The sequence below is a fragment of the Schistocerca cancellata genome, chromosome 1, assembly GCF_023864275.1.
Source record: "Schistocerca cancellata isolate TAMUIC-IGC-003103 chromosome 1, iqSchCanc2.1, whole genome shotgun sequence".
NCBI classification, from domain to species: Eukaryota; Metazoa; Arthropoda; class Insecta; order Orthoptera; family Acrididae; genus Schistocerca; species Schistocerca cancellata.
This window is the reverse complement of record NC_064626.1, coordinates 151,989,889-152,014,304: the sequence shown is the minus strand read 5'-3', so window position 1 is coordinate 152,014,304 and position 24,416 is coordinate 151,989,889.

Below are 24,416 nucleotides of genomic sequence, written 5' to 3'. Positions count from 1 at the left end.
ATGAGTGTGTCTTTTGTTAACAGAATCTTCTGTCGGTTCTTGGTAGAACAACATTATAATAAATGAAAAGTACCAGTTTGCTTTTGTTCTACAATATTACTTTTATTGTGTTAATCGGTTTTCGGCTTACAAGGCCATCTTCAGACATTTACTGAGCATTGTCACCAAAGGAGTTACAATGTTTGCAAACAACACTGGAAGAGAAGTAACACATCTAGACTGAAGCAGAAACATACAGTAAGTAACGTCTTTGACAGTGTGGTAGTAATCCAATGAAGAAGTCCTATGTATTTCAATTAGCAAACAAAGGCCATAAACTCAACCTGCTGGAAGCCCTGGAAATTAACAAACATCTTGCTCACAGTCCAGATCCAATACTAAACGACCAGACACAGCTGAACACCTCCCCTCTCCTAAACTTCATATAATCATCTTTGTTGTTCATTAGTTCCCATACTGTCTGTTCCTATATATTCCCAATTTTCCTGTATTCATTCTTTTGTTTTATCGAAGTTGTCTGTGATTCCATATAGACTGTAATTTTAATTGTTAAGGCTTTCTTTAACTGGTACTTGTATTACTGTCCATGTTTAATACCTCTTGTAGTTGTCCCATCAGATATTGTTTATATTTTACTTGGTTCATTTATTTAATGCAAACTGTTACATAGCTACAGTTTTGAATATAATGTTAATGTTGAAATGCAGTACCACCACACTCTCAAAGATTGCATTTATGGTATGTTCCCTCAAACACCTCCATTTTCCTGATCTATTTATTTCTGTTTATGTCACTGATATTGCTTCAGTTCCTTAAGCATTCTGTAGTTACATTGATAAGTGTTTCTTCTTTTAATTGGTTTTTGTACCACTCTCCATATTTTATACCTCCTGATGTAGCATTTTCAAGTACTAATGTTGTTTTATTTTATTAGTTTTGTTTATTAATAGAAACTGTTATGTAGGCATGCTGTTCCTATTTTGTTTTAAAGCTTTTCCTGTCTACTGTATTTTTATTTATTTACTGTTCAGTGTTTTATTTCTTCATTGCATTTCTTCAACACTGTCAAAGGTGTTACTTATGGTATGTTTCTGCTTCAGTCTGGACGAGTTACTTCTCTTCCAATGTTGTTTGCAAACATTGCAACTTCTTTGGTGACAATACTCAGAAAACGTCTGAAGATGGCCTTGTAAGCCGAAAACCGGTTAACACAATAAAAGTAATATTGTAGAACAAAAGCAAACTGGTGCTTCTCATTTATTATGGTGCATCTTTTCTTGCCCTGCCAGCACTACATTCATTGAGAGAATCTTCTTCACCTACGTACTTTTCTGGTCAAAATTAAAAAATAATTTAGGAGAGAAAATACCTAAAAAATTAGTGAATATCCATAAATTTCTTTGTGCTTGCAAAAAGTAGTAAATTATACTGTCATTACGAGTCTACATCAAATTAAAATTTATTTTTCCGGAAGTGTACATGTTATTTAGCTGTAAGAACGTAGTCTCGCGGTAGCAACATTGAATAAAAAGTTCTCGGGTTTCCAAATGGTTAAAATTAAAAGTTTTTGGCTAAGCATTCCTTGGACGTTGTCAAGCGGTATGACTGCCATGGGCTGCTAATATGCCCTTATACACATTAGATGCAGGTTGTGATGTCACTGACGCTCGCGGCAAGGCCGTATACGAGTGCGTATATGTTCACTTGGCGTTCGATGCGCCCGCTTCAACCGCGAGATCGCTGGATCCCGCGCCGCCCTGAGCTGCAGGCGTCGTATCCAGCGATCGCGTGGGTAAAGCGGGCACAACGAATGCCGAGTATATGGCGTTGCCGCGAGCACCGTGAATCACAGCCTGCAGCTAGTGCACACAGGGTGAACCCTAATGAAACCGACGCACTACAGGGACGGTTTCCTGATTGGAAATAGAGGAAAAAAGTCCCGTGAACATGTGTCCGGAAATTCATCGATGTCACGTAGATGGCGCTGACGAATGAAAGCTCCTCTGAAGACGTGTTGTGTGCTCCTTGGGTGTTGCAGGCTGTGTGATCGACACAGCGTTCTGTAAGCAGCAGAATGATTTAGTATTCTTGTCAGGAACAAGCCGAGATGGTGTTTGTGCACGGCCCAGCAGATGAAAACGGTCGAGGGGCAGCACGGTTAATACCAAACCAAGTAACCTCACAGACACCACCCACGTCACAGAACATTTTTATCCCTTCTTGGGCGTTTGTGTGATCATGGATCCCTTCAGATAGACGAAAGTGCAGGGAAGTGGCGGACTGTGTGTACACCAGATATGGAGGACAGGGCTGCCTGCATCTCTGCCGTTTCCATCTGCTTGGCCGTACACAAATACCATCTAGGCTTATTCCTGACATGAATATAGGAACGTTCTCCTGCTTACAGTAAGCTGTAGCAATCACACAACCTGCAACACACAAGGAACAAGTGTTCAGAGGAACTTCCATGAGTCAGCGCCGTCTACCGTGTCAACGATGCATTTTCGGACCCACATTCAATGGATCTTTCTTGCTCCGTTTTCAGTCACGAATCCGTACCTGCAGTTTGTCGGTTTTATGAATATTCACCATGTGTAAAGCCGTACCAGCCGTCCACTGGCAGCCATACTGGTTGAAAATGGCCAAGGAGTGCTTGACCGAAAGGTCGTGCAATTTTAATAACTTCACTCCGCTGGAAACCCGGGAACTTTTTATTCGTTATTTAGCTGTGTTTCTTATACCTAAAAAAAGTTAAAACACAATATTAATGAAATAAATACTTGCGACAGTAAATAGTTGCCTTCAAAAAACATAAACTGCTCATTTTAATTTGTGTAAGCTTAACAATGTAACGTTTTGGATGTTGATTAAATTTTCGTAATTAAATATAGTTGGGTTTTATTGGATTTTTTAATTTCTTTTAACCGCATTTTTTTTTTTTTTTGCTTTTTTGCGTCTGGCTACACTACAGTAAAACCTGGTCCATAATGTAAACAAACAGAACCAAATAAAAATCAGTCAAGCAAGTTAATTTCGAAACGATGCCCTAACGGGTTAGAGATCTTGTTTTCCGGGGTGGCAGTACTGTGTACTAAATTCCGCATCTTGTACACCCCCGAAATTTAGTGACATATTACACAATAAGTAAAATTTCGTTATTTACTATGTCCAAGTGTTATGATTCCAGTGATCACCGGTGGAAATGGTTCATCTAGAAATTAAAAATCGATTCTCATAGGTATTGGTTGTTAATGACATCCAATTTGTTCCTCATTCGAAGTAATGGAACTTCCGCCGAAATCTCACGCGGTTGATCCGCCCCAGCCGTTAGGAACGCGGTACAGCTACTTCCACGTGTAACGCGCAGGGAGAGGAAGCCTTTCTAACGGTCGCAGCAGTCACAAGAAGTGGAGGCGAGTGGCGGCGGTAAAACAGCGCGGGAGACACGACACGACAGGCTGCTATTTCGGGGCGACGCCTCACTGCGTACGCCCGGTGGCGTCTGGCCGCGGGTGGCGTGGTGGGGGCGGAAGTGGGGCGGCGGAGGGGAGGGGACGCCGACTCGCGCAGGGGGCAGCGCGTGGCGGCAACGGCCCCCAGGCCAGCCAGCACGCCGTCCAACTGGGTTATCACCAGCTGCCTATCGATCGAGCCTTTCTCTCTCTCTCTCTTCGACGAGGCGTTCCTACCTGTTCGCGATAAGGAAGCTGACAGAAACTGTAGATATTAAATCAGAATGTTTGCCTAATTCGCCGACGTCAATCCGTAGGCGAGACAGCGTCTTCTCTTTAGAGAACGAAAGTTTCCTTCGCAAAAATTAGTATGAACTCAGTAAGTAGAGAACGTGCGAAAAATAGCTCGCTGTGTTCTCCATGAAACCCAGTGCGCCGTAGACAAAGGCGGCAAGATTGATGCTCTGTGCGTTGACTTCCGGAAGGCATTCGACACATTTACACACTATCGGACCAGATTCGTGACTGGATTCAGAGAACTTTCTACCAGATAGAACTCAACATTTATATGATTATATGAATAAGAGGTGTCTGTTTTTTTTCAGACGTGGGCAGTGAATCCTCAAACTTCAGTGCACATGCACATTTACGTTCAACCTCCAGCGGGGATCTAAAATTAGCGAATATGGAGGACATAGACAGGGACTGTGGACAGGTGGCGCTAGATGGGAATGTGAGTCAGCCGGGGAGCGTGCGAGACCGTCCACGCATTTGAGGTGAACACTGCGTCCGGGTGGCAGCAGTGGTTAATGCCTTCTAAGCAGGAGATCCGAGGTTCGGCACGCATTTTCATTGGTCGCACAAACTCCCGATGCAGCCAATATCATTAGTTCCTTCCCTTTTCTTTCCTTTTTCCATTCACCCTTTTCAATTTACAAAAAAATGGCTCTGAGCACTATGGGACTTAACATCTGAGGTTATCAGTCCCCTAGAACTTAGAACTACGTAAACCTAGCTAACCTAAGGACATCACACACATCCATGCCCGAGGCAGAATTCGAACATGCTACCGTAGCAGTCGCCCGGCTCCGGACTGAAGCGCCTAGAACCGCTCGGCCACCCGGCCGGTTTCAATTTACATAATAAGAACTCAGCATGTTGTTCTTAAGTGGCCTCAGCTCGGCTAAGACGAGAATCCACACGTTTCTTCACGTATGTTGTATCGACCTCACGATTACTGCCCATGGATCCGGGGATTAATTTCCGCCGGAACGGTGTTCACCTCCCAAGATTTTTTTTTTTTTTCCAGTACACTGGGACAAGTCGGCACCGGAGATTTTAAACAGCACACGCTTATTAAATCACAACACAGCTATAATTTGCCGCTGCCCCGGTACTAGCCAACAGCGTGACAATGAGTAACCAACGTGATGCGATGGGCAGGGGCGTGGGGCGAAGTTCTGTGTGTGTGTGTGTGTGTGTGTGTGTGTGTGTGTGTGTGAGTGAGTGCGCGCTCAGTATATCCAAGTCTTATGAAGTTAGCTCTTTTAAGTTATGCATTTTAGAGCCCTTGTTTACTGGACTGTGCCTCTTCTAGCTCAAAAATGGTTCAAATGGCTCCAATCACTATAGGACTTAACATCTGAGGTCATCAGTCCCCTAGACTTAGAACTATGTAAACCTGAATAACCTAAGGATATAGGACATCACACACATCCATGCCAGAGGCAGGATTAGAACCTGCGACCTTAGCAGCCACGTGGTTGCGGACTGAGCGCCTAGAACCGCTCGGTCGGCGCTGCTTCTAGTATCGCGTGCATTCAACTGTAGTAATGCGCTCTTTCTCACTGCGAAACAAATCTCGTCGACTGCAAGCTCTGTGCTCTCCATATTTTGGGAGGAGATAGCACGGACCAAAACAAGAAAAAATTGTCAAGTAAACATGGGCTCTATGGTGCATATCTTAAAATCTATGAGCACTTGTTCAGTATAAGAGATGCGTTTCACGGCAGCGAAGATGAACAAGTGCTCGCAGCTCTTAAACTATGCACTTTGCAGCCCTTTTTACTGGACTTTTTTTTCTTATTTCGATCCATACTAGCGCCTCACAAAATGTGGAAAGCAATGAGCTTGCACTGCATATCTTCGTCGTCGTTCATCGCTCAATTCTCCTATTAATTTATACTGGGTACAAGTTCACTGAACAGCTACAACGCGAGTGTTTGAACGTTGCGGAGGCAGCAATAGAGAACGTAACTTCATAGTCACGACGACTGCCGATTTATGCCGATATGTATCGAGGAGAACTAGGAGCAAAGTGACGGTGCTACACAGAGGGTATCACTTGTCAATTGACATAAAGTCTGACTATGAGTCAGTGATCATGTTTTTAGCACTTTATTTTATAGGTCCATCTTGATCACATAATTTTTTTAAATTTCACTATGACCTGTTTCGGCTACTGCCATCTTCAGATCATAAAATATTCTGATGTAGTATCAAAGTCAAACTAAACATGTAGGTAGATAATGCATTTACTATGCACCTATATGTTTAGTTTGACGTTGATACTACAGCAGAATATTTTATGATCTGAAGATGGCAGTAGCCGAAACCGATCATATTGAAATTTAAAAAATGTATGGGATCAAGATGGACCTATAAAATTTAGGCATCACTTGTCGTTTACATTAAACCTTGTTGTTTTGTTGTTCTGAATATTGTGTTTTAAAAACCCCAATTTCAGAACAGTATTATGTAAAAAATTATTTCTCGCTGTAAGTTTTATCAAAAGTTTTCGAACATTGAAATTTGTTAATTTATATGGATGAAGGGGGAGAGTGGGGGCTGTATGGTAAAAGAGGTGTGTTCCTGCACCTAAAACTTTATAAATTAAGTACTGCGTGTGGCTAATGAACTGCGAGCATGCTAATTACTGTGCTTCATTCACTATTCCATGTAATCCCAGAAATTTTCTTTGGGACTAAGAGTAAGTGGTTTGGTGGGCCAGTCGACCTTTGGTAGGATACCTGAATGTTCGTCAAATGAAGAACTTGTGCGTGCATTACTGTGCTTCGTCCACTGCTCCATGTAATCCCAGAAAAATTCTTAGGACTAAGAGTAAGTGGTTTGGTGGGCCAGTCGACCTGTGGTAGGATACCCGAATGTTCGTCAAATGAAGAACTTGTGCGTGCATTACTGTGCTTCGTTCACTGTTCCATTTAATCCCAGAAATTTTCTTTGGGACTAAGTGTAAGTGGTTTGGTGGGCCAGTCGACCCGTGGTAGGATACCCGAATGTTCGTCAAATGAAGGACTTGTGCGTGCATTACTGTGCTTCGTTCACTCTTCCATGTAATCCCAGAAATTTTCTTTGGGACTAAGAATAAGTGGTTTGGTGGGTCAGTCGTCCTGTGGTAGGATACCTGACTGTTCGTCAACGAAGAACTTGTGCACGCATTACTGCGAATATCTGCAATCATCTTGGAAAACTGGAGTGTCCATAGTATACTCAACATGAAGACGTAGAAGAAAGGGCAACATTTGGCCACCGAGAATTTTGAAACAAACATTCTAGCTCATGTTCGCGGTATCCTGAAGGAGTGGGGAAAAGTCGCGGTACGAGAAACACATCACAGATCAACCTGTGGCCGGAAGTACGCCCCCCATACTTTCTTTCTTTCTTTCTTCTTTCTTTTGTTACTGCCTTCATCCCGCATTGTGCGCAGGGCTAAGTACGGATTTGGCATGGTTAATTGTAAGGGGTGGCCGGATACCCTTCCTGCCGCCACTCCATACCCCCCGGGACAGAATTAGTGTACTCCAGTTGTCTGTGTCGAGTGTAAATCGTGAAATAGTGTGAATGTGTTTCAAATGTCTGCCAGTCGTGTAACTGAGGCAGGACGTGGGGACCAGCCCGGTATTCACCTAGTAAGATGTGGAAAACCGCCTAAAAACCACATCCAGGCTGGCCGGCACACCGGCCGTCGTCGTTAATCTGCCGGGCGTATTCGATCCGGGGCCGGCGCGCCACCCGAGTCCAGGAAGCAGCGCGTTAGCGCTCTCGGCTATCCTGGCGGGTAAGTACGCCCTCCATACACTGAAGATTAAATGCGTCATTGGACCGTTAGTGTTGTCGACGCCGTGGGTCATCTGAAAAACAGACAAAATTGCACCTCTTCGGAATTAAGTCAGCATACTGTGTCACGATTTTTATCATTATTTGATTGAAATTCTGTCATTTTATTGTGTGTAGGTTCCATGATGTGAACTACCAAGCGCCGTACGGTAGCCTCAGAAATTGGCCAACACACTTGACGAAACTGCATTTTACGAATGTTTCGCTGCTCCTCACCGAAGGCGCTTGAAGTTCCCAAATTACTCGGGAATACCGGATTACAACTTGCGATCGGAATGAATCCCGATAAAGTTTTGTACATGTAACACGAGCGTTTTCTCTCACATATTTCTGTATCTCGTGGAACAAAAAAGTTCGTAAATAACAGGTGTTTCTTAAACACTCTGACATAATTCCTCAGAAATAAATAAGTTTAAATGGGGTGAGTGCAGGGACAAAGAAAATGACCCACTTCAGCTATTGCACCTCTACGATATTGTGTGTTTCGAAACACTCTGGGCCGGCCGTGGTAGCCGAGCGGTTCTAGGCGCTTCAGTCTGGAACCGCGCGACCGCTACGGTCGCAGGTTCGAAACCTGCCTTGGGCATGGATGTGTGTGATGTCCTTAGGTTAGTTAGGTTTAAGTAGTTCTAAGTTCTAGGGGACTGATGACCTCAGATGTTAAGTCCCATAGTGCTCATAGCCATTTGAACACTCTGGAAGCACACAGGACAGTGTATGACGTCTGTACTGATTATCTGAAACATGCCCACCGCTAGATTAAATGCTGAATGGTAACTGTGCGTGCAGTCAAAAATGAAAGTGGTTCCATGCTCAGGAAATGAGAACGCCGGGGGGGGGGGGGGGGGCTGATGCAGGAATACTACATCGCCGCCTTTGGCAACCCTCTAGTGGAGGTGGTTTGCTGATCCCTTCCTTTCCCTCTTACGAAATTTCAAGTGTGTACTACACTGAGAGGACAAAAGTCATGCGATAGTGATGTGCAAAAAAGGTTCAAATGGCTGTAAACACTATGGGACCTAACATCTGAGGTCATCAGTCCCCTAGACGTAGAACTGCTTAAACCTAACTAGCCTAAGGACATCACACACATCCATGCCCGAGGCAGGATTCGAACCTGCGACCGTAGCAGCAGCGCGGTTCTGGACTGAAGCGCCTAGTGTGAGGTGCACATATGGTATCTCGCAAACAAGGAAAAAATTGACAGTGCATTGGCGGAGCTCTCTTTTGTACTCATGTTATTCGTATGAAAAAGTTTTCGACATGATTATGGCCGCACAGCTTGGAATTAAGAGATTTTTAAAGCAGAATGGCAGATGTTTCGGACATTTCATTTCGGGAATCGTTAGATAATTCAGTATTCCAAGATCCATAGTGTCAAGGCTGCGCCGAGAATACCACATTTCAGGCATTACCTCTCACTTTGTACTACGCAGTGGACGATGGCCTTCACTTAACGATCGAGAGCAGCGGCGTTTGCGTAGAGTTGTTAGTGCAAATAGACAAGCAGCATTGCGTGAAGTGACAGCGGAAATCAATGTGGGATGCACGACGAATGTATCCTTTACGACAGTGCGACGAAATAGGGCGTTAATGGGCTATGCCAGTGGAAGACCGACGCGAGTGTCTTTGCTAACAGCACACCGTCGCCTACAGCGCCTCTCATGGGCTCATATCGTTTGGACATTGGATGACTGGAAAATCGTGACCTAGTCATTTGTTAAGAGCTGATGGTAGAATTGGAGTGTGGCGCAGATCCCACGAAGTCATGGACCCAGGTTGTCAACAAGGCACTGTGCAAGCTGGTGGAGGCTCCATAATAGTGTGGACTACTGCATGTACATTGCATGGACTAGGTCCGCGAACTAAACCAATCATTTACTATAAATGGTTGTGTTCGGCTGTCTGGAGGCCATTTGCAGCAATTCATGTTTCCAAACCGCGATGGAATTTTTATGGGTGACAGTGCGCCATGTCACCGGTCCACAGCTGTTCGAAATTGGTTTACAGAACATTCTGGAAAGTTCGGGCGAATGATTTGACCACCCAGATTGCCAGAAATTAATCCTGTCGAACTGTAATGAGAGAGAATCGAAAGGTCAGTTCGTGCAAAAAAATGCTACATCGGCAACACTTTCGCAATTATGGACGGCTATAGAGTCAGCATTGCTTAGTAATTCTGCAAGAAACTTCCAACAACTTGTTGAGTCCATTCCACGTCGAGCTGCTGTCCTAGGTTGGGCAAAAGTGGTCCGACACGATATTACGAAGTGTCCTACGACTATCGACACTGCATTATGTGTCATATGATGTGTGCGGATACAGTATAGTGGTGTGTTTGTGTTGTTGTAGGCGAAGGGAAAAGAGAGGGTGAAATCTGGTGTCGTCATATAGCCTACATCCGAATAACATCAAGGAGATCACCGGGCCTAATGGCCCCATCCAATGAACGGATCGCCATCAACAGCTCAGCATGGCCTGACTTCATAAGAGGTTCTAGAGATGTTTGGAATTTAATCCAAGACGTGCATGGGGGCTTAATTATAGTGCAATAATTTTAGTAGCTGTGTGTCCGAAGTCTCATAACCGGTTGGCCCTGACTAGTATTAGTTCGCAATCTGACTGCATAAAATAACGATAAAGAATGAAAGGAAATTTCCGTTATCACAATTGATTAATTAAGTCCTCTGCAACTATAAAAGCTACGAAACAACAAAGCACAAGTGTAACTGCTTTGTGTGTGGAAGTGTGATTCAACGTACATGTATCTGGCATGGTTTTTCCTCAATACGACAAGATATTTTAAACACTATTTACAAAGAACTAATTGAAAATCCAGAAATACTATAATTGCACATAGAAACTAGAATTACAAGTCTAATACCTGAACACGAGCCAGATGCTTTGTTGACTGAACCTGTGACCCAGAGGCATTGTCATTCAGGAAATGTGAAATTAAAAAAAATTTTTACCTCCATATATATTGACGAAAAATACACTGCGATCATTGCAACATCTTCCATCTATACATTACACCAACCGAACAGCATCTACTGTGTCGCCCAACAGAACAACTGCACACGACATGCTCTCAACTAATACTGATCTCGACATCCTCTCAACAAGCACTGCCCACGACAACCTCCTAACTACTACTGCTCCAGTGGAGGCGGCGGAATAATAATCTTTGGCGCAATCTCTGGCGCTGAGACTCAGTGTAGCCACCTTTCATATGCCCCTCCTCCACGGGCTAGAATTTGATGGTATTTTTGCCAGCATTGGTGGTGAAAATACCAACAAATTCGTCCAAAAAAATACAGACAAAAATAAAAGATGATATTAATAAGTAAATACCACATAACCAAATAAATTTTGGCTTTGCACTGACCCTTCAATAACCTAATACATAAAATACAGTAAGGAGTACAAATGCTTGCGTACATGTGATTTCACATAGTAGTTTACACAAGTATCATTTGTCAGAGTGCTTAAACAATTCAATCAATGGCACCAGCAATGACGAATAGTTGCAGGTAAGAGTCTCATAACATTTCATAAACAGTAAATACACAAAAAATCAGTTTATACAAATATTCACATAAATCTTTTCAATAGTTCAATAAACGAGTAGCACTCCTCAGAGTAGTTGACAGTTCCAACAGTAGCACCCATCAATGGTCAACAGGTGCAAATAGCAGTCCCATAACATTTCATCAGCAGTATTTAAACAGCTCCAACAGTGGCACCCAGTAATGTTGAACAGGTGCAGACAGCAACAAGTGACATTATCTCAGTAGAAGCAGTTCCATCAGTGGCACCCAGTAATGTTGAACAGGTGCAGACAGCAACAAGTGACATTATTTCAGTAGAAGCAGTTCCAACAGTGGCACCCAGCAATGTTGAGCAGGTGCAGACACCAACAAGCGACATCATTTCAGTAGAAGCAGTTCCAACAGTGGCATCCAGCAATGTTGAACAGGTGCAGACACCAAAAAGTGACATCATTTCAGTACAAGCAGTTCCATCAGTTGCACCCAGCAATGTTGAATAGGTGCATACAGCAACAAGTAACATTATCTCAGTAGAAGCAGTTCCAACAGTGGCACCCAGCAATGTTGAAGAGGTGCAGACAGCAACAAGTAACATTATCTCAGTAGAAGCAGTTCCATCAGTACCACCCAGCAATGTTGACAGGTGCAGACAGCAACAAATGACATCTCATCACTGGTTGAGCAGTTCCAACAGTGGCACCCAGCAATGTTGAACAAGTGCAGGTAACAGTCCATAATATTCACTATCAATAATTAAACAGTTCATCAGAATTCATAAGCAGAAATTAAACATTTCCAAGTGGCACCCATCAATGTTGAAAAAGTGCAGGTAACAGTCCATAATATTCACTATCAATAATTAAACAGTTCATCAGAGTTCATCAGCAGAAATTAAACACTTCCAAGTGGCACCCATCAATGATAATAGGTGCAAGCACGAACAACAGTTTGAATGCACACGCAATTGCTTTTACAAAATTATTATCAATGCTATTACACTAAACATACAAATTATAATAAACACACAAATGATATCAGATAATTGTCATTTTAACTATTACAAATACACAAATATCAGTAAACCTATAATATTTATGGGTGTCAGTGCAAGCCACAACAAACAAGTAAAATAATATTTAGGAGGTAGGTCAGTGCTAATTATTTGGGATTAGGAAATGAAAATACACAAAACACACTCACTCATCTTTGTAATTGAATAGTGTTAACTGTGTAAATGCAATTCTGTCAAAATTTGATGTTCAACACGTGTATCAAGTAGTAGTGGCAACAGTGTATAACAGTCAATAATAGTTAGCCAACGTCATAGTCATCATGTCAAGACCAATGTTTGCCAAGCCAAATCAAAATGTACGGTTGCTGAACGACTGTCAGTGTGCCAAGATATGCAAATACTTCCTCTCTCAAAAAAAAAAAAAAGTATATACTGCTTATTGATTTAACAAAGTGTGTGTGTAGACAATCTTCTTTCCACTTGAGTGTTCTAGTCTGCCATCTTCATCCTCCTTGTTACATATAAACCAATAAAAAAAATATGCTCCTCACTTACTTTACCTCTTATCCACCAAAACTCCAATCATCATCAGCATCACATAATCTTAATACTTCAATAATACCTCTTACGTCAATACATATAAACCTTACTATTAATATCATTTACCTTACCTCTTGTCCACCAAAACTCCAACAATCACCAATATCAAACAATCTCAGTACCTCAATAATACCTCTTCAATACATCGATACATATAAACCTTATCACCAATATCATTTCACTTCCAAAACAACTCTTTCCTCTAGTCAGTCTCCTCGAACAAGTAAGATAAAATCCTAGTGCAAACTTCAATTCATCATCTCATACAATCCGAAGACACAATGTCCACACACAACCTCTGTGTAATCCACCTGACCCAAATCTTCTACTCATTATGAATTATAAAATACATGTTGATTACTTTGTCCATCATTAAAAAGAAATGCATACATGACCTCTAACAGCCTTTAGTTTGAATAACTTTCAGTAAGTAAGTACGAGTACAGAATATGAATGATCACATAAGACTTTGAATGAATAAATCGTAATATTTCACAGTGTGTACACCACTTTAAGAATCATGGCAAAACAGAAGCAAACATGTGTAGTATTTTTTTTGTGTCAAGTGTCACTTGCTATTTCAATTGCTCACGAAGAATGCAGTGTAATAACTGTCAATGGTCTAAACCTAGTGTTGGTATTTCATGTCGTTAGCTTCCTTTCTATTAGCATAAATTTATACAACTTCCATAAAACCTCCAGCTTATGTGACTTCAATGAAGTTTCTTGTACCAATGTCGTTCATAGAATTATACCAGTTCATTTTCTTATCTTAAAATGTAAAGCACTGAGCGTAAGCAAAACATGCAATAGCGAGTAAATATACCAGTAGAGAACAGAATGTCAACAAGTGGATGTAGCACAATCCCTACAACGAGGCTCTGCCAAGCGAACAATCTATAATTAATACCATAGTGTGACCTAAACTCCATGTTCATACACAGTATTTCAGCATTTCTATATACCAAATTAAAGAGTAGTTATGACAACAAAACAGAAATGTGCAAATATGCAATCCATACGCAAAGCAGCAAGTATATATCTTACATAATAAACAGGTCATTAGCGTCATATCAGCATAAGCAAATAAATGTTCAAATGTAATCTTAATAAGTAAACATGAGGGCGCAAGCAGATAAATCACAAAGTATGACTTACATACATAACCATAACAACACAACTAATCAGGTGACAATTATAATTTAAATGAATAAGCACAGCAGGCACATAATAAAAAAAATATGACATCAGTGAAAAAGCATAGCAGCCAAGTGATGCATAATATACATAAGTAGCTACCTTGTTCATTAATCAATCATTGTCAAAATCAGTTAACACAAAGTATAAATCACGTAATCGCGGGCAGCAAATTACGTATAAAGTACATACCTAAGTAGAAATATGTTACCTGAAAAATAAACTCAATTAATAGTTTACCTTTTTAGTTTATTACTTTCTTCTTCGAAATTACATTCTTTCTGAAATTTTCTCGATAGTAAGTCTTTTAACGTCGGATACACACAGACTTTACCTGAAGTTCTTAAATATTTTATACAACTGTATCCTGAAAAAAAAACTGAACGTTAATAACATAATTTATCAAGTCACTATAGCTTTATATTGAATTTAATCGGGGAAATTAAACTGTGTATTTGTTTACGGCTGTCAGTGCATTCGCATTGTGCGCTCGATCAGCAGTAGGTACGCGCGACGTAGGAAGTAATTGTTTGCGGTCAACGACTGCCTTGTGAGGCGCGCAGACTTCACTGTTGCTTTGAGTATGTGCCGCCGCCAGAACACGGCGCCATATCCTTATATTCTCTGCGCGTTTACGTGTAACTGTTAATTTCTCAAAAGTATGTCATTCCACAAAAATTTTAACGTTCGATATATGATGTATTCCCTTAGAGCGCCGTGATTTAAGAGTTTCTACTTCGATAGTGTTATCACGAATAATTTTGCGAACTCTATATGGACAGTTATAAAGCAGAAAAAATTTGCGACACAAGCCTTTTCCTTTGTGAGACAAACGATGAGACTTAATTAACACCTTTTGACCAACTGACAAGGTTTTTAAACAACCAGGACGTTTAGCTGATTTCTCTCTTCTAGCAGCCGCAGATGCAATATTTTGTAGAGCCAGGTTCACAACTTCAGAATGCCGCAGTTTCCGTGTAGGCAGGAAAGGAACGATTTCAGAAATACGATTTGTCGGTGCTTTATTTTTTAATATCAATATAGGCGGTAAAGATGTTGAATCATTAGGCAGTTCATTCAGAATGTTTTGAAAAATATGAAGATACTGATCCCACGTTCTGTGATTCTGATGACAATAAAGACGACACAATTTGTTGATTTCATTCATCCATCTCTCTGAAGCGTTAGATTGAGGGTGAAAAAGTGAAATGAAAATTGGTTTAATCTTACGACGCTGTAGAGTACGATGCCAAATTTTAGAGCGAAACTGTGATCCATTATCTGATATAACTTTATCAACATGACCCACTTCTTTCTTTAAGAAAATATTTGATGAAAGCATTAGATACTGAACGAGCTGTTGCTTTGTGTAAAGGTGTAAAACACACATATTTTGATGTCAATTCCACTGCTACCAAAATGTACGCAAAACCATTAGTAGAACGAACCACTGGACCGAACAGTTCGACTGCAGCCATCTCTTTTAATTTCGCTGGAATGATAGGAAACAACGGTGCTCTTTCAGAAATAGTTGGCGGCTTAGCCTTTTGACATAATTTGCATTTGGCAAGAACAAATCGAATACTTTTTCCATATTACTAAAGTAGCAATTTTCTCGTAATTTATGAAAGTATTTTCTGGGACCAAAGTGTGCATAACTGAAATGTGTATACCAAATCAATTTATTAACCCACTCATCAGGAATGCAAACTAACCAAACAGAGTTGTCAACCGATTTTCGTTTAAAAAGAATATGATTGCGAACTAAATAATACTGTCTAATCGCTACGCTTCCCTTTGTCATAAGGCTGGTATCTATTGTCCTGTCTGTTTAGTCTGTGATTTTCAAAATTACCGCTATAACGTCCGTTCCGATCATTATGCCTTTTCTCGGAAAATCTATTGTGATTACCGTTACTGAAAAAATTACAAGAAGTCCCGTCGTCGTTGTCATACTCAAGTTCTTGTAGCAAAGTCTTAAAAGTTTCAATGTCGTCTTTACATCTTCCGGCTAAAGCAATGTGTCTTATCGATTGTGGCAGCTTAGTTAAGCAAATGCGAATTAATTCAGTCGGGCTATATGGGTTGGAGAGGAATTGATTCTTTCGAATCATGTCTTCAAAGTATTCTGCCGGCGTGCGGAACTCAGATTGCTTAAAATTACGCTGCACAATAAGACTATGTTTGACTCTGTCTTGCGTGTTTTCGGACCAATATGCCGATAGAAATGCATGATAAAAATCATTTAAATTATTACAACCTCTAAAAACTTACACCCCTGCATGTCTTTGACAGAGGAACTGTAACAGGTCAGTTGTATCGGGACGTCATTTTGCCGCCTTTTCAGAGATGCAGATATCAGGCGAATGGAGTGGCCTGCCTGTTCTCCAGATCTAAACCCAGGTCTGGGATGCTCTCGGTCGACGTATCGTTATACATCTTTAAACCCCTAGGACAATTCAGGAACTCCGACAGGCACTGCTGCAAGAATGGGATGCTATACCCCACCAGCTGCTCGACCACCTGATGCAGAGTATGCCTCCCCGTTGTGCGGTCTGTGTATGTGTGCATGGTGATCATATCCATGTCGGGGTACATGCGCAGGAAATAATGGAGTTTTGTAGCACATGTATTTCGGGACAGTTTTCTCAACTTATCACCAATACCGAGGACTAACAAGTCTGTGTCGTGTGTGTTCCCTATGCCATGTTGTGTGACACCACATTCTTCAATTATCCTTAATTTATGAGCATGAGTGTACATCTTGAATGACAAAACGTCGCTGTCCGAAACCGGATCCGAGGTAACTGTGGTGCACCACAGGCCATAGATGACAGTGGTAAACGATGGCTGCAGTGATGTGCACGAGTGGATAGACGTGCAACAGCTGAGGAGCTGAACGCCCAGATGAACCAAAGGGCTAACGACAGTGTCTCATTAACGAACATTGCTGCGTGTGGGCCTTCACAGCAAGCGCCTGGTTCGACTGCTCTTCATCGGCAACGAAGGCTGAAATTTGCACGCCAATGCCGCACTGTACGTCCGCCGAGAGCCGACAGGTGACCTTTTAAGGTGAATTACGTTTTATTCTTCATCAGACAAGATGCTTTTGGAGAGGTTGAAGCTGGAGGAGGGAGCGTTATAGTCTGGGGAATGTTTTCGTGGCATTTCCTAGGTGATCTCGTCATTCTGAAAAGCATAATGTGTCAACACAAGCATGCATCTACCCTTGGAGACCACAACGCTACATCCAGTTCGTTTATTCCTTGGCACGATGGCATCTACCAGCAGGATAATGTAATGTGTCACACAGCTCGCAGTTTACGTGCGTGGTTCGAAGAGCATCAGGGCGAGTTTACAGTACTCCCCTAGACACCAAACTCCCCCGGATTTAAACCCAGTCGAGAATCTATGAGGCTACTCGATCGAGCTGTACGCGTCATGGAGAAACCCGGCCACAGCACTGGAGTCGGCATATCCGTGTCAATATCTTCCAGAACCTCACTGACTCTCTTCCTCAAAGTCTCGTAGCGGTCCGCCCTGCAAAAGGTGGCTATTCAGGATTTCTGCAGGGGATCACATCAATGTGACTGGATAGCGTATAAGGCAATGCCACTAGCATGTCTGCTGTTTGATAAGGAAAGTTTTTCGACAGTTTTCAGTTTTATTTTGTAAAAAATTGAACTCGGTTTTGTCCACCCCTCCCACTTCCAAGAAACGAATACGATATGCACCCAAGTAGCTCAGATCCTGGATACGTTCTTGCAAAGACCTCCTGCCGAATTTACGACGAAGACTGCAACGGCTCCTGTGGCAGTTACCGGTACAGCTCACAGGAACGGAAGCAGCACTTCTCCGTGCTGAGTTCGGCACACAGAGGGGCTACATCCTGTGGGCAGGCAACAGTTCCTCTAGTAGAATGAATTTTCGCTCTGCAGCGGAGTGTGCGCTGATAAGAAACTTCCTGGCAGATTAAAACTGTGTGTCCGACCGAGACTCGAACTCTCGACCTTTGCCTTTCGCGGGCAAGTGCTCTACCATCTGAGCTACCGAAGCACGACTCACACCCGGTACTCACAGCTTTACTTCTGCCAGTATCTCGTCTCCTACCTTCCAAACTTTACAGGAGACGAGATACTGACAGAAGTAAAGCTGTGAGTACCGGCCGTGAATCGTGCTTCGGTAGCTCAGATGGTAGAGCACTTGCCTGCGAAAAGCAAAGGTCCCGAGTTCGAGTCTCGGTCGGACACACAGTTTTAATCTGCCAGGAAGTTTCATATCAGCGCACACTCCGCTGCAGAGAGAAAATCTCATTCTGGAAAAATCCCCCAGGCTGTGGCTAAGCCATGTCTCCGCTGTATCCTTTCTTTCAGGAGTGCTAGTTCGGTAAGATTCGCAGGAGAGCTTCTGTACAGTTTGGAAGGTAGGAGACGAGATACTGGCAGAAGTAAAGCTGTGAGTACCGGGGTTGAGTCGTGCTTCGGTGGCTCAGATGGTAGAGCACTTGCCCGCGAAAGGCAAAGGTCCCGAGTTCGAGTCTCGGTCGGACACACAGTTTTAAACTGCCATGAAGTTTCATATCAGCGCACACTTCGCTCCAGAGTGAAAATGTCATTCTGGTAACGTCTCCCAGGCTGTGGCTAAGCCATGTCACCGCAGTATCCTTTTGTTTCAGGAGTGCTAGTTCTGCAAGGTTCGCAGGAGAGCTTCTGTAAAGTTTGGAAGGTAGGAGACGAGATACTGGCAGAAGTACAGCTGTGAGTACCGGGCGTAAGTCGTGCTTCAGTAGCTCAGATGGTAGAGCACTTGCCTGCGAAAGGCAAAGATCCCGAGTTCGAGTCTCGGTCGGACACACAGTTTTAAACTCCCATGAAGTTTCATATCAGCGCACACTTCGCTCCAGAGTGAAAATGTCATACTGGTAACGTCCCCCAGGCTGTGGCTAAGCCATGTCACCGCTGAATCCTGTCTTTCAGGAGTGCTAGTTCTGCAAGGTTCGCAGGAGAGCTTCTGTAAAGTTTGGAAGGTAGGAGATGAGATACTGGCAGAAGTACAGATGTGAGTACCGGGCGTGAGTTGTGCTTCAGTAGCTCAGATGGTAGAGCACTTGCCCACGAAAGGCAAAGGTCCCGAGTTCGAGTCTCGGTCGGGAACACAGTTTCAATCTGCCAGGAAGTTTCATATCAGCGCACACTCCGCTGCAGAGTGAAAATCTCGTTCTGGAAACATCCCCCAGGCTGTGGCTAAGCCATGTCTCCGCTGTGTCCTTTCTTTCAGGAGTGCTAGTTCTGCAACGTTTGCAGGAGAGCTTCTGTAAAGTTTGGAAGGTAGGAGACGAGATACTGGCAGAAGTACAGCTGTGAGTACCGGGTGTGAGTCGTGCTTCCGTAGCTGAGATGGTAGAGCACTTGCCCACGAAAGGCAAAGGTCCCGAGTTCGAGTCTCGGTCGGGCACACAGTTTTAATCTGCCAGGAAGTTTCATATCAGCGCACACTCCGCTACAGAGTGCAAATCTCAGTCTGGAAACATCCCCCAGGCTGTGGCTAAGCCATGTCTCCGCTGTATCCTTTCTTTCAGGAGTGCTAGTTCTGCAAGGTTCGTAGGAGAGCTTCTGTAAAGTTTGGAATGTAGGAGACGAGATACTGGCAGAAGTAAAGCTGTGAGTAGCGGGCGTGAGTCGTGCTTCAGTAGCTCAGATGGTAGAGCACTTGCCCGCGAAAGGCAAAGTTCCCGAGTTCGAGTCTCGGTCAGGCACACAGTTTTAATCTGCCAGGAAGTCTCAGTTCCTCTAGTAATCAGAGCTGCCGAAAAAAGAGCAGACTGACACGACAACAGCGCTGCTGCCAGCAATCGTTATCGGGACGACTTTACTGGATGCTCTAAAGCCACATTGAAGGCAACGGGACACTAACATACTACCTTTCACGTAGCACACGCTGTTCCCTTCTATATAATTGGAGAATGAAACCAGTCTGAGAGTTGAAAATTGAAACATCTGTCTCAACAGGACAGAGCATGATTCAACTTCCGCTACAAAAATTGAAGTTATTAAGCCAGAAACAAACTGTCTTTGATAATAGAGCAGAGCCCACGTGAACGTTATTCAATTCATCTAGATTTAACAACAGCGAGAAACTCAGGTACGCCGTGTTCAAAAAGTCTCTCCGCAGTGCCGTATGATTGTTAGCCGCGCGTGCCGTACGCCGCAGTGAATATACCGAAATGAAACTCAGTGAAATACGAGTTATTAATTTAATGAATATTCATTTTCACTTACAAATTTTCACATTAAACGTTGAAAGTGTGCCCCCTGTTGTTGAATACATAATTCAATTCGTCTAATCACGTTTCCAAATACAAGTGTAACATTTCTTCTAGCAGTGAAAGTGGATTTTGCAGTTTTCATTTCATCGATGGATTCTGAATGTTTTTTTATAGACAGTTGCTTTTGCTGCACCCCAGAAGGAAAAGTCAGGTGGTGTTAGGCCAGGCAATCGTGGAGGCCAAAGTCCCTGTGAAATTATGCGATCACCAAAAATATCAGAAAGCAGTGACATTGAAATGCCAGCTGTATGATCGGTTGCGCCATTTTTGTTGAAAATAATCGTTCAGTATTTCACTTAACACAAATTCTCCTATGAATGGTTACAGAATATCACTGCCGTATCGCTGTGCGTTTATTGTTTCGTTGAAAAATATGGGACCCGCAATCCGACGTCTAGAAATTGCAATCCAAACTCCTGTTTTCACATAATGAAATGGTTCCCCATGAGTACGCAATGGATTTGCAGTACTCCACATACGAGAATTTTTCGAGTTCATGTACCCAGATAAATGAAACCACGTCTCATCAGTGAAAAACGTTTCATTAAGAATGTCCCTTCTATTTTGCTGAACGAAAGTTTTGAACCATTGACAATAATGGGTCTCTTGCCATGATCAGTATTTTTAAGTTCTTGCACGACTGTATCTTTGTATGGGAAAATCTAGTTTTTTTCTTGCAGCTGCGTGGGCCGTTCCGACTCTAACATCGATTTCCTGGGCGAGTTTTTTCACTGACTTTTTCAGACTCATGGACATTTTATCCGAAATATCGAGTAGTTAATCCTCAGACAAAACGCTAGGATGACCACTTCTCGGTGCATCTATCGCTGAACCCGTACTTCAATCTCGCATATTATCGTGATGTGGGAGTGTTGTCTCCGGGAAAACTGAATTAAATGTTTGACGAACTGAAACTGTGTATTTACCGCCAGCTTTGAACACTTGTTCGACTAAAAACACAAGTTGTTTAATGGTTAGCATTTTAACAGTGACAAAAACGAAACAAACGAAAAAATGAACTAAACTTAGACTTTCACGTCAACACGTGACACACACACCAACGATACTACTGACGCTGGCTGAGATAAACGAAACAGTGGAATGTTGGGAGAGTCTACTTGAAGGGAAGTAACCCAGGCAGGCGAACAATCATACGGCACGCGCGGCTAACAATCATACGGCACTGTGGAGAGGATTTTTGAGCACCCCGCATATGCAGTATTTCGTTATTTCGGAAAAGCATTTGGCTCAGTAACACAATTAATTTATTATAGTATAGGGTAGCAAGTGGAATTTGTGACTGAATTAAATAATTTTTGGAAGGGAGGACGCATTATATCATCCAGTATGAAGAGCCATCGAGATATGTAGAAGGAACTTCACACGTGCCAGAGGAAAGTATGTTGGAATTCATGGTGCTAATGCTTTATATTAATAAGCTTGTAAGCTTACAGACAGTATTAATAGCAACTTCGGACATATCACAGATTTGGAGTTACGCATGATGTACAGTGTGAAAAATGGTGCATAAATATTCACTCAGATATTCAGTGTACTGGCTACTTGCTTTAAATATGCAAAGTCAACAGCCGAATCGCAACGAATTCACCGGTGTCCGCCAGATCACCGACGTTAAGCACTGTCGGGCGTAGTTGGCACTTGGATGGGTGACCATCCGACCCGCCATGCGCTGTTCACCTACTGGGCACTCAGCCTCGTTCTCCAGTAACTGAGGAGGTTCTTGGCCGTGTAGTAGCACCTCCAGATCGCGAAAACTGACAACGGCCAGGAGAGCAGTGTGCTAACCCCACGCCCCTCCACATCCGCATCCTCACGACGCCAGTATGCAGAGGATGACATGGTGGCCGTCGGTACTATTAGAGCTTCCGAAGAGTGCCGGGACGGCTTTTTGAATGCACAGAAATGTACAACCGTGCACTTCGCAAAACGAAAAATCGCAGCATCCTATGACTACAATGAAGGATAGTCAACACTGAAATCGGCCAACTCTACAAATACCTAGGTGTAACAATCTGTAGGGACATTTAGTGAAACTATCATATGGTTTCGGTCGTAGGTAAAGGATCTGTTGGATTTCGGTTGATTGGTAGGATACTAGAAAAATGCAATCAGTCTAAAAAGGAGGTTACTTACAAAACGTTCTTATCATTGCTGTAGAAATTACGAAGACAAGATTAGACCAGTTACAACGCGCACAGATGCTTCTAACCAATCATTTCTCCTGTGCTCCACACACGTATACATGTGCCCGCCATAGAGTCGTGAAGTGTTGTGTACAGTGCTTTGCATATTTCCTGATAGTGTGATAGTGTCTGTTTAAGACTGCTGTTAAATAGCTTGCGTTTTTAGTTCTCCTTCATTTCTTGTCTTCTGCGACCTGCAGCTTATGTACAGCGAATAGCTGGATGGTGTTTACATTCTCGTGTCTACATCTGCCCGCCACCTTTAAATTAGCTACTCAGCTCATCGGGTGATAATTTTCCACTAGTTTTTATTGTATTGCAGTTTAAGTTTGTGTTAAAAACGTTTGTTGTAGAAGTAGTGTAGCACACGACGAATCTGAATATTGCTGTAGATTAGTTAGTATGGGAGAAATATGTCAGGATTATGGGTTGGTGTCTCATTGCGGAGATTTTAGAGGGAAAGCCAGTAAATTAACAGATCAGGCTCTCCCGTGGAGTTGTATATATACAGCCGAGACAAGAAATTGTGGAACAGGGAAGAAAGATTTACATACTTCAAGTAGAATTAAAAATGGCGTATTTTAGATTAGGTGGGCTGAAGGGAAAGAGAAATGGAGCTCAGAAAAAGGAAGTGAGTAATAAATAAAAGGAGAAAACTTCAGAAATCACATTTCAGATTCTGGTTAGCAATGAGTTCGACTTGTTACCTGAAATTGAAGAAGAGCCTCAGCCAGTTTTTGAGCGAAGCAGAGGACAGACTCGTAGGAACATCTTTAAGGCTAGGTCAGTAGGAAGCTCAAGTAGAAAGGCTACCAGATCACAAGAATCGTGAAACCTAGTGGACAGCCAATGACAGAGAATATGGGGGCTTTGGATGAAATAAATCAGACACTTATAATAGGACGGGCAGGAAGAAAGCTGGTTAGAATGTAGTATTGCACGTGACCTGAAGGAGATAGGAGCAGCAACATCACTCACTTGTGTGACATTTATGAAGGTTTTTCAGCGCCATAACCAGCAATGAGTTAATACAGCTATCAGCTGTCTAAACAAAGAACTCAGTGGATTTCTTTTGACTGATATGAAGCATATGTTTCTGTACCTCTTGCTGCAGTTGGGAGATAGTGATACACAAATCAGGCAAGTACCTGAACAAGAGGGCGGAGGACACAACGAACTAAACATCTCGGAGAAAGTGTAAGTGGGGCCAGAACCATACAAGGAAAAAAATACCTGCGGTAACTGGAGTCTGGGAGGCCCATTTCATAGCTTAGAGACAGATTAGAGACAGAAAATCTTCAAGGAAATTAAAACAGAACAGGACTATAATATACGTAACAGTTTGAGACCCTGCAGGGCACTCTCACTTTTGATATGGGGTCATGTTGCCTAATGTTGATAAGGAAGGTGGTCTTTATTACTTGGATGCTACATCTGATATGATCTGACTTCATTCATATGATGAAATGGTTGGCTGTAGTTAACGCTCTTGCTTGTGTGCTCTAGTGAAGACACAGCGGTAGGCTTTACCTGCGTTGGAAGGAAGATGGTGCTGAGTTCATTGACTGCAGTTAAAGCATAGGGTAGCCGAGAGGAGTTTTTTTTTCGGAACCAAATTTTTAACGGACGGTCTAATCACGATGCACAATTAAAGGAAATAAACAATGTAGCACCTTGCAGCTCTGAGGTATGTTCATACAGTGCATGAGAACAGGGTATTATGTTTTAAGGATAGGTTAAGAGCAGTGGCATGGGGTAAGGCACATATAGAAATAGAGGCAGATCTGAAATTCAGTATATCACATTGCAAATTTGTGTCGGTACCTGAAACCAGCTTTTCTAAAAAGTTACCCAAGAAGTCCAAGAAGTAATTCTTGAGTAACTAAAGGGATTAAAATCTCTTGTAAGAGGACAGGGAAATTTATGTAATGGCCAGAA